Here is an 11,514-nt window from a genome sequence, read left to right as displayed (position 1 = left end):
TAAAATGCAATTGTGTTCATTGTCCGTAGCTTATGCATTCCCATACCATAACCCAACCGCCACCATGGGGCACTCTGTACATAACAGCAAACCGCTCGCCCACACAATGCCATACACGTGGTCTGCGGTTGTGAGGCCGGTTGGACTGGGGAGCCAAGTTTTTCCCCACAAAAGGGCTTTATTACAGACAGAAATACTCCTCAGTTTCATCAGCTGTCCGGGTGGCTGGTCTCAGACGAACCTGCAGGTGAAGAAGCCAGATGTGGAGGTCCTGGGCTGGCTTGGTTACACATGGTCTGCGGTTGTGAGGCCGGTTGGACATACCAAATTCTCTAAAACGACGTAGGAGGCAGCTTACGGTAGAGAAATTAACATTCCATTCTCTGGCAACAGCTCTGGTTGACATTTCTGCATTCAGCATGCTAATTGCACGCTCCCTCAAAACTTGAGACAACTGTGGCATTGTGTTGTGTGACAAAACTGAACACTTTAGAGTGGCCTTTATTGTCCCCAGTACAAGGTGCACCTGTGTAATGATCATGCTGTTTAATCAGCTTCTTGATATGCCACATCTGTCAGGTGGCTCGATTATCTTGACAAATGAGAAATGCTCAGTAACAGGGATGTAAATACATTAGTGCCCAAAATTTGAGCAAAATAAGCTTTTGTGCATATGGAACATTTCTTGGATCTTTTATTTTAGCTCATGAAACATGGAATCAACACTTTACATTATGTTTCTATTTTTTGTTCAGTGTATATCTCTTGCAATGCTCAAAATGACAGTAGATGTCTTATTACCTAGAGCTGCTATTGAGTTACATGCCATTTGTTCTACTTTGTTGCCATTGTGCTCTGGGGTTACATTGTGCAACCAGAGACCGGGAGATGCAAGATAACACACCTGCAGACAATATTCACATGTTGCATTTACATTTTTGTCCAGTGTAGTTATTTACTCTGAGCTTAAAGGGAAATTTCAAAATTGCTCTACGTCATATTCATGGTAGATGCAAGATAACACACCTGCAGACAATATTAACTGGAATGACAAACCTGTTTACTCTGGTTCCTGCAGCAATTTTTTTTAACTCGAACTTGTAATGGATAAGGTATCTGTTATGGTCTAGAAAGAGATATCTAAATAGATGGTAAAGTAATTGTTAGTTTGACAGGCTGGCAGGAAAAAACAAGTGTTGATAAACAAAAGTCACCTTGTCAGAGAGTGATTTACACGTTTTACACGATTTACACGTTTATCAAAACATTATCAAAACATCACGTCAGGGTACGCCTCCACGAAACAGCCCTTATTTTTAAGTGTTTCTAAACTCCTCTATGGGAAAAACGATTAGAACAATTTCCCTGTTTAACCGCTAGATTTAAAGGGTATTATGACTCATACAGTGGTACTTTATAGGCTACCTTGAAAATCAGACATTTCCTCTTCAAGGCTATTTGGTCCTTGAAAAGTCCTTGAAGTTATGGTAGCCCGATTTAGAAGTTATAATGCTCCAATATACTGTAATTATTCTGTTATTTCATTTCTATTCCATTTGTATGAGAGATGTAACCGCTTTCGTTTGTTTTCCTGCCTTTTCAATTGACAGGGGTTGCGCTGATTTGTTGCGATAAAACCATGGTTTTCCATTCAAAGGGAACCCGTTTTTTCCTCGATTTCATGTTTTAAAACATGATACAATAACTCCCTGAAATATCTCTTCATCTCAAATGGCGAGACTGACTAGCTGCAGTACCACATTGACAGACTTTATTAGGGAGTTAACACTATTTCTGAAATTCAAATGGATGGCTATTTAATCTAACCCCCAACCCAAATAAGTGACCCTCCCCTATAACCAAAACAATAATAAGTGGATAGCTGAGAACACTACTGTCTTTAGACAGAACCTTATATATGCAGTTTTATAAATGGTTCTTGATCCTGTCAGCATTACATGGCAACGCAGCAATTTCGATATTGCACAGGGCTGTGGGCCAGAAGGTTGTGGTTTCACAGACCACCGTGGACTATCATCGTGTTTGAAGGTCCGAGAAAAAAAATGGCCTTTCATAAACTTTTCATGCAATGCTACAATTTTACATATGAGTGGAATCTAGCACACACATTACCGGAATTACAGGCTAAGCATGGACAGAGAGATGGGCCTATGTGTTCATCTTATATTTCTCCTATGCCAAATCAGTTTGTCTTGTTCACAATGAAACTGACACTGTTTGCAAATAGTTAAAATCAGAGACCTCATTAGGAATCTGAGCATGGCACTTTCAAAAGTTAGGCCTACCTTTCTACCCCAGACAGAGTAGGCCAACAGACACAGGAAACTTTACACTTTAACTGCTGGCTACTCTTCTACTCTTCTTCACAAGTATTTCCCTAAAAGCTGTCTGTGCGTAAACATCTTGTATTGTACATAAAGTGAACATCTTAAGGATTAGCCCCTTTTTTTCAATTTGCCGCCTAAAACGACATACCCAAATCTAACTGCCTGTAGCTCTGGCCCTGAAGCAAGGTATGCATATTCTTGGTACCATTTCAAAAGAAACACTTTGCAGTTTATGGAAATGTGAAATGAATATTGTAGGATATAACACAATAGATCTGGTAAAATATCATTTAAAAAAAATAAAAACGTTATTTTGTATTTTTTTGTACCATCATCTTTGAAATGCAAGAGAAAGGACATCATGTATTATTCCAGCCCAGGTGCAATTTATATTTTGGCCACTAGATGGCATCAGTGTATGTGCAAATTTTTAGACTGATCCAATGAACCATTGCATTTCTGTTCAAAATGTTGTATCAAGACTGCCCAAATGTGCCTCATTTGTTTATTAATAATTTTTCATGGTCAAAATTGTGCACTCTCCTCAAACAATAGCATGGTATTATTTCACTGTAATAGCTACTGTAAATTGGACAGTGCAGTTAGATTTACAAGAATTTAAGCTTTCTGCCAATAGCCAATATGCTTGTGTCCTGGGAAATGTTCTTATTTACAACCTCATGCTAATCGCATTAGCCTACGTTAGCTCAACGGATAGTGACAGAATTACATTACTTCCCCAAGCAAAGTAAATGTTTTGTCTCCTCAGTTATATAAGGTTGTAGCTCAGCCTCTGAATTGTCGAAGAAACAAAACAATGATATCCCCATATGCTTCAGAGGCACATCTTTCTCGGGTATGTTATAGCTTGTTTCTAGCATAAAGCATCGCAGAACAAAGCTAAGGGGGTAGTGCCTATGCTTTTTGACATTTTCTTTAATAAAAAGGTAGGCCTATGGCATACTCTCAATTTGAGTTTTGGTTTTAACTTTAACAGCCCTTCACTGACAAGGCAACCAACCAACAAGAAGGTAGTCTATTTAAAGAGTGCACGGTGGGTGGAGGAATTGACTGACAAATCTGTGAATATAGCAGCCAATAGCCTAATTTTGTCTGTTAAACAGGTAGTAGGAAGAAGGAAGAAATAGGCTCCAACACAAAGCCCTCTTGTTGGTTGAAATTAATTATGCCTTCTCGAATTTGCCTAGGCTCGTCTGCCTAGGCTATACTGTAATGAAAGTATGTGCGCATCATTGGCTTACCTGTCAGATCTTGGTCACGTTTTGAACCAAATAATTGATTAAAACACTGTTTTTCATTGAAGGTCAACAGTAGCCTCAGTAGCATGGTGTAGCACCGTGGTGTAGCCAGAGGACATCTAGCTTCTGTCCTTCTCTGGGTACATTGACTTCAATACAAAACCTGCAGAGATCATCCGTTCACCTACTCTGCATCTCACAAAGACACAGCGGTTGGATCCAAACATTTCTAATTTGGACTCATCAGACCAAAGGACAGATTTCCACCGGTCTGATGACCATGAATGCCTGATTCATGCAGTCTCATCTGAACAGTTGATGTTGAGATGTGTCTGTTACTTGAACTCTTTGAAGCATTTATTTGGGCTGCAATTTCTGAGGCTGGTAACTCTAATGAACTTCTCCTCTGCAGCAGAGGCAACTCTGGATCTTCCTTTCCTGTGGCCTTCCTCACGAGAGCTAGTTTCATCATAGTGCTTGATGGTTTTTGGGACTGCACTTGAAGAAACCTTCAAAGTTCTTGACATTTTCCGGATTGACTGACCTTCATGTCTTAAAGAAATGATGTACTGTTTCTCTTTGGTTATTTGAGCTGTTCTTGCCATAATATGTACTCGGTCTTTTACAAAACAGTGCCATCTTCTGTATACCACCCCTACCTTGTCACAACGCAACTGATTGGCTCAAACGCATTAAGGAGGAAATAAATTACACAAACGTATCTTTAACAAGGCACACCTGTTAATTGAAATGCATTCCAGGTGACGACCTCATGAAGCTGGTTGAGAGAATGCCAAGAGTGTGCAAAGCTGTCAAGGCCAAAAGGTGGCTACTTTAAAGAATCTCAAATATATTTTGATTTGTGTAACACTTATCTATCATCGTCATAAGTGTTAGGCTTCAGGCTTAGGCTACATAACTTAACAGCAGCAGGCTTAGCTATTATTTGTAGGAAACATATGACATTTCACAGATAAACAACCTAGTGAGATACCTAGCTATTTAGTTATCTAGCTAATTATAGCTATTGGGATCATAGCTAGCTACATTTTACTGGTAAAAGAGCAATCCTAACAGCAGCATTCTCTGGCTGGCTAGCTACATATCGAATCACTAGCCAGTTCGTTTTAGCCCAATGACAAATGCTCTTCAATTTTATGTTGTACAGCTTTCAAAGAAAACATTAACATAAAGACAAGAGAAGAGCTAAATTAAGCAGGCTAGCTAGCTAACTACCTTGTCTCATTTTGGCTAATTGTCTATTTGGCTTGTTATCAAAAGTTAATTGCACAGACTCAATACTTCAAACCAATTTCTGTGTTCTATTCATATGCGGTTCTAATAACCAATTTCTATGTTCTTGCAAGTGGCTGACTGTACAAATCACACCTATCAGGAGCTGCAATTTGGCAGGACGCCCAGATGTTGTTTTGAGAATGAACGACCGTGTTTTGAGAACAAACTAAAGATATCTCAGTTTCAAGGTCTCAGCTTAGAGTGGAGAAGCCGTGAGGTGTTGGTCTGTCACATGTTATGAAACAACAAAGTAATGATAAATTAATTATGCTAAATCATGCAAATACAACTTCTGTGTATAACCGTATATAAGACAACTGCTGGAACTGTCCCAGGGGAGCTTCTGACAGACATGTGTACTATGGTGCATTGAGTTGGTTGGAATCTCTCCAGCGCGCTGACAATAAACAATGATTCATTTAAGATTGACTTCGAGTGTCCCTGTGTAAGAATATTTCTGCCTGCGGAGCTTTCCAGTTGGGGTCTGCGAGGAAAACCGGAGGCGCATTTTATGAAGCGTGAGGGAAATTCCTGTCCGACCAAAAGAGGACGAGGACCAGTCCAGATCCTTACTGTGAGCTGCCCAGGAGGAGACACATCACCCACGAACAATTGAGGGACGGCAACTTATTTCAGTAAGTCAATTTAAATTAATAAAACAGGGGGGGGGGGGGGGGGGGGGGGGGGAGTACAACAAAAGAAATCAAGGTGAGTATCACGTAAAAAGGTACCCATAGTCTTATAGATTGAAGACTATTCACTAGTTTTAAGAGAAGACTAGAGCGAGGGCAACCGTACTCTGTAAACCCCCGCTGACAGCTATCTATAGGTGTTTAGAAGATATGTCTATGTGGTATGTAGCCACAAAAAAACAGGGTGTTATTTATGTGCATAGCAAGTAACAGAGAGATTCGTTGACGATACACGTGGGTAATGAGGAGATTACTGAGTGTGTTTGGGAATAGTACTAAGTGAATGTGGATGTGAACGTTGAAATTGATTGGAATTTGGCTGATTGAAATTTGGAAAACAAACGCTGATTGAAATTTGGATTATAGATGGATTGAAATTATTACTAATAAGATTGGAATTTGGATGGAGATACTAAGTTGAGAAAAATGCGGATAAAAGAAATGTGAATAATAAGAGGTTTGAAATTGAGCTATTGAGTGAATGGGAGCTGTCAGGGGACTAACTTACGTGTGAAAGAGGTGAATGAATGCAACAACCTGTTCTGTGTGAGCTGATTAGCAACATTATCTAGGGTCTGTCCAACACCGCCGTTAGATCTACAGGTAGAGGATAACGTGTCTCCGAAATCTCCAGGGATAGCATGTCTCCGAGGATAACAGGTCTCGTTAGTAAGGAGGATAACATGTCTCGTTAACGTCTAGGATAACATGACTCGTTGGTAACGAGGATAACACGACTTTAGATAACATGTCTCATCAGTGGAGTTTGATGGAGATATGAAAGAGGAGAACCATTTCCGAATATGCAGTTTAAATAGAACTAGTGTAAATATCTAAACCCCTGTATGAATAGAACACTAGCCTAGAGGAGGAATGTGTGATGTGACAAGTGTATAATGGGTTACTAGAGAAAGTAACATAATATTTGTATAATGGGTTATTAAGATGATCTGATTAAGTAAGAATAGAACAATTATAATAATATACAACTAGCACACCCACATATAGACGTACGTGAGTGGTGACAAACTATTCTGAGGAATGTTCAAAGTGGTCCCTTTATGGATCATTTGTATGATAAGGTTACAACATTGTACAGGACTTGACTTACCCTTAACCAATAAAAACTATAACTGCTTAGAAGATTTCCTCCACCCTGGTAATGCATTTTGCAATAAGCCCATTGTAACGGCTCTCGTTGCATGATGGATCGGACCAAAGTGCAGCGTGGTAAGGGTTCATGATTTTATTGGATCAAAAAAACACTCAAACAAAATAAACCAAGAGGGAAACCCGAAACAGTCCTGTCAGGTGCAGAACACTAAACAGAAAACAACTATCAACAAATTGCGAAAGGAAAAAAGGCTGCCTAAGTATGATTCCCAATCAGAGACAACGATAGACAGCTGTCCCTGTTTGAGAACCATACCCGGCCAAAATATAGAAACAAACAACATAGAATTTCCCACCTGAGTCACACCCTGACCAACCAAACATAGAGAATAAAAATATTTATTGTAATCCCGATGGATTTTTTTTAATATCCCAAATGATGAAGTTCTAAACCAATTCGTGAGTAGGCTAAATGGATGCTGCATCTGTTTCCCTGTTATCTCAGGTGCCAGACTTATTATGGACTGAGTGCGACATCTACTGGGGACTGAGACAGTGCAACCCAGTTAATTCATATGGATGCCTCCAAAGCATTACATATCAATCTTAAAATAACAGACATTTTAATAAATATTGAAGTAGAAACTGAATATCCAACAGAGATTGGTGATAAAAATACAGTAACTTTTTGAAGGTATACTAAAATGAAAACAATGCCTTCCAATATGGAGAAAGTTATCATGTTTGTTATGTTTTGTTTTAACCCTTGCAAAAGGGTAAAAGGCTAAATGTGGTTTGAGGGTATAAGCAGTAGTGATGAGGTATTCCTATTGGAACCTGCAGGGTTTTAGTAGAAGCAAACAGATTATGGAGACTAGTGAAAGTAACAAATAATGGTAATTGGCTTTCAGATAGCAATCTAATAATGGAATATTTTTGTAATTTGAAGGAGTAAAACAGAGCGATTGAGCATTGGGACTGATATTAAATTAGAGGCTGCTCACTCTTCAAGGCCTGGTCCACTGCTCTTGTGTTTACATCATCTTTGTTGTTTGGATTAGAGATAACCTTCCTGTGGAACAAGGTTCAGTACACACTGAACTCGAAAATCTGTGAGAGACACAGTAGGGAAATTAGGGACAGTTTGTACATAATTGTATGTCAATGCAACAGGTCAAAAAGATTAAGATTCAGCTATACGGGACACCGTAGCATCTGATATGACTGAGTATAAATGTGTCTGAAGTATATTTCTGTATACGCATGGGTTTATTAAGACTTCCTGCCCAAGATGCAGTAAACTCGATTCAATTAAGAATTTTTAGGACTTATTAAAGTGTAGCATAGTGAAAACTAAGTACATGTTTATTTTCTTTCTTTCAGGACTGATGGAATGTCCACTAACAAGTATTTTTTCATGTTTATCAAGGATTCTGTATATCTCCCTTTGAAAGGGCTTCCTGAGGCAGGTGCCTTGGGAGAGCAGTTAAAAGTGCCTGTATCCAGCTGTTAAGGAACCTAAAAAATTAAGCAAGGCCTGGCCATTTTGTTTGTGTTACCCTATGATTTTTGACACTCACATGCCAGCACCCACACACAACCCACCTGTTAATTCATATTTGTTAGTGGTTAATACTCTGTTTGATTTAGAAGTGTGAGGTATTTTTTGTTTGTTTTAGTGGGATTTTCACGGTTTAGAAAGAATGTTGTACACACATGAAAGTTTCTATTGTCAGAGTTTTGGTTGCACACATGTCAATTCTCTTGATTAGAAGAAATGTACTGAATAACCCAATGTAAACCTGATACACAAAATGTTTGAACTATCTTTAAATAATGTCTGAGGTACAGGAAAAATAACACTCACTTAATAGGGCTGACTGACCTCGGACCTCAGTTCTGACTTCCTGGTGAGGCCTGATCTCCCTTACTAGGAAGATAGGAGATTTTGTTTATGGGCTATGTAAAAACAAATAACTAAGAAGAATTTTATCATTTATCAATAGTCCTTTGTGTGATTCAGACCACGAGAAGCTGTCTCTAGTCTATTTTACCATTACCTTATGCGATGCAGTTATTGATTTTTGGAGTTATCAAGAGATAATACAAGTTGTATTGGTATCTAGATGAATGGAAAATAATTTGGTCGATGAACAGTGTGATCCTCAACCCCCCCCTTAACCGGCTGAAATTTGTGAAAATGGTGTTCAGTATGGTCCTTCACCACTTCTACCGTGAGACCTGAGTCCAAGCCAGCAACCTGTACACAGCAGTCGACGCGCTATCAACTGCCTTTTCTCCCATGTTTTTTCTCTCAGGAGCGACATGTGGTGCACGTGAGCATGGAGAGAGATCCAGTCCAAACTTCTCTCATGCTGCTGGTGTCCTGGTAGGAAAATGGACAAGGACATAATGAACTGTAAAGGACAGTGGCGGCTCAGGTGAGAGACATTATCAAGGGCCATCCACTTTGAACATGTGCCATTAAAAAGGACAAACTGAAACACTATCTGAAGAAGAACATGAAGAAACGTCAGGAAAGGAAGAATGAGTGCCCGTAATTGATTTAGGCTTGTCCAAAATGGTTTATTTGGGTTGATTGTGGAGGTTTGCACACTGCAAAATGTTGTGATTTAGACTAACAATGCATTGAAATACCAATCTGTCATTACCACGAGTGATGAGAAAAGTGAGGGTCTTAAATTAAAGTGACAGAACCAACGTGACGCATTAAGGACTGTCATTCTAAATTTGGGTTGGATAATATATCAATAATTCTGATTCTGATTTGGAAAGGCAAAACTTCTAGAGACAGAGCTGTGCCCTAAAAACGTGAGGAGAGACACTAGATTGTTACAAGGTTAGCCCAAGCTACATTCTCATTATTAGCAAGGTTGGTGTGAAATTGTTATTACGTGATCTCTTTCTCTTCCCTGTGAAATGTTATTAACATGCGATGTGCCTCTCTGGCTGATAAGATTTCAGCAGCTATCTTGTTTTCTACTCCTCCAGAGGATGGTGAAATAGTTAGATGCCAACTCTGGATGAGCCCCCCCCCCCCCCCGTTTCCTCCGATTCTTTTCCTTTTAGCAAGTTGAGAGTGAGGTCATCTAAACCCTTAACCTGTTTACATTATGTGGAACACTGAACTGGTGAGCAAGTTAAACAACTGGGTTTTATGTTTTGACTAGGTGGATGTCCCAGGGACAGTTCGTGAAAACATAGGTCAACGCAACCCAAGTGTGGAAAGAAATATGGAAACAATGGTTAACATCAAGATATTTATTCACCTCTGAATCTACAGATCCGTTGTGTATTTTGGATACTCACTCCCATTAATAAAGTACAACCTTGATTATGATTATAGTATTACCATACTAAGTGGATTGTACAACGCAGAATGAAGGTCTTGAAATGATGAAGTGTCTGTTTTGTTTTTTTGTTGATTTCCCTTACTTTCATAGAGTATAGAATATTTTGATATAGAAGCTAAAATGTAAATGCTTACGTTAAAATTGAATGGTTATCACACATAAGAGGATGGAATGTAATGGGAATTTTAACGTTTGCTTTTCTTACAACCAATTTCTGTGTTCTATTCATGTGCTGTTCTAATAACAATTTTCTGTGTTCTTGCAAGTGGCTGACTGACAAATCACACCTATCAGTAGCTGCAATTTGGCAGTACGCCCAAATGTTATTTTGAGAACAAACAACCGTGTTTTGAGAACAAATGAAAGATATCTCAGTTTCAAGATCTCAGCTTAGAGTGGAGAAGCCTCGTGAGGTGTTGGTCTGTCACATGTTATGAAACAGTATTGGTCGGTCACATGAATGAAACAACATGGTAATGATTAATTGATTATGCTAAATCATGCAAATATAACTTGTCTGTGTATAGCCCGTACATAGGACAACTGCTGTGACTGTCCCAGGGGAGCTTCTGACAGACGTGTACTATGGTGCATTGAGTTGGTTGGAACCTTTCCAGCACGCTGACAATAAACAATGATTCATTTAAGATTGACTTCGAGTGTCCCTGTGTAAGAATTTTCCACAACATTTAGGGTGGCAGGGTAGGCTAGTGGTTAGAGCATTGGACTAGTAACCAGAAAGGTTGGAAGTTCACATCCCAAGTATGTCGTTCTACCCCTGAACAGGTAGTTAATCCACTGTTCCTAGGCTGCCATTGAAAATAAGAATTTGTTCTTAACTGACATGCCTAGTAAAATTACAATTCCCAACACTTCAGGGCCAGTAGAGGTGAGGTGGCACCATTCACTTTCAGTCCCTTCACCAAAACTCACAATTTGCTTAAACCTGCCAATGACGTATTGGCATCAGTCTTTACTATGACAACTCAAGATGGCACGACCCATACCACTAAAAAACATTTCCTAAAAATAGCGATGTTTCTATGTTAAATGCACATGTTTAGTGGATTGAATACATCTCTTTGCTTAGCTTTAGTTCCTAGTCTTTCCATTCCACTTTTAAGTAACATTCTGTCTTATGTAACCATACCAAACATAATATCATACTAATTTGAGTGTTCCGGATGTACTTTTACTATGTTACATCTAGTCTATGAGAACAGGCTGAGTGATGTCTTGCTTGAGGTAATGTTAAAGTTAGCTTAAAGGTTTGAGTTAGCTAACTAGCTTAACTTACTGTATTTATCTCGACGTAAGACATGACCAGTACAATATTGCTCAATTAATATTGCAATGATGTCCTATGATGCAATTGTTGTTTTTTACAGCAGTGGTTATGGCTACAGGAGCAATGGAGAAAACTTGACTATCA

The 11,514-nt window shown here is 39.1% G+C and overlaps 1 long non-coding RNA gene across 1 annotated transcript; it reads left to right on the top strand.

Annotated features, from left to right (window-relative positions):
* The first annotated feature begins 5,190 nt into the window (after positions 1 to 5,190).
* LOC110534130 lies at positions 5,191 to 10,718 on the top strand. Its single transcript, XR_002475085.2, has 3 exons — positions 5,191 to 5,538; positions 9,027 to 9,149; positions 9,900 to 10,718. It is a non-coding gene; the product is annotated as an uncharacterized LOC110534130 (long non-coding RNA).
* The last annotated feature ends 796 nt before the right edge of the window (positions 10,719 to 11,514 follow it).

The sequence above is a fragment of the Oncorhynchus mykiss genome, chromosome 10, assembly GCF_013265735.2.
Source record: "Oncorhynchus mykiss isolate Arlee chromosome 10, USDA_OmykA_1.1, whole genome shotgun sequence".
NCBI classification, from domain to species: Eukaryota; Metazoa; Chordata; class Actinopteri; order Salmoniformes; family Salmonidae; genus Oncorhynchus; species Oncorhynchus mykiss.
This window is presented reverse-complemented; position numbering and strand designations above follow the sequence as displayed.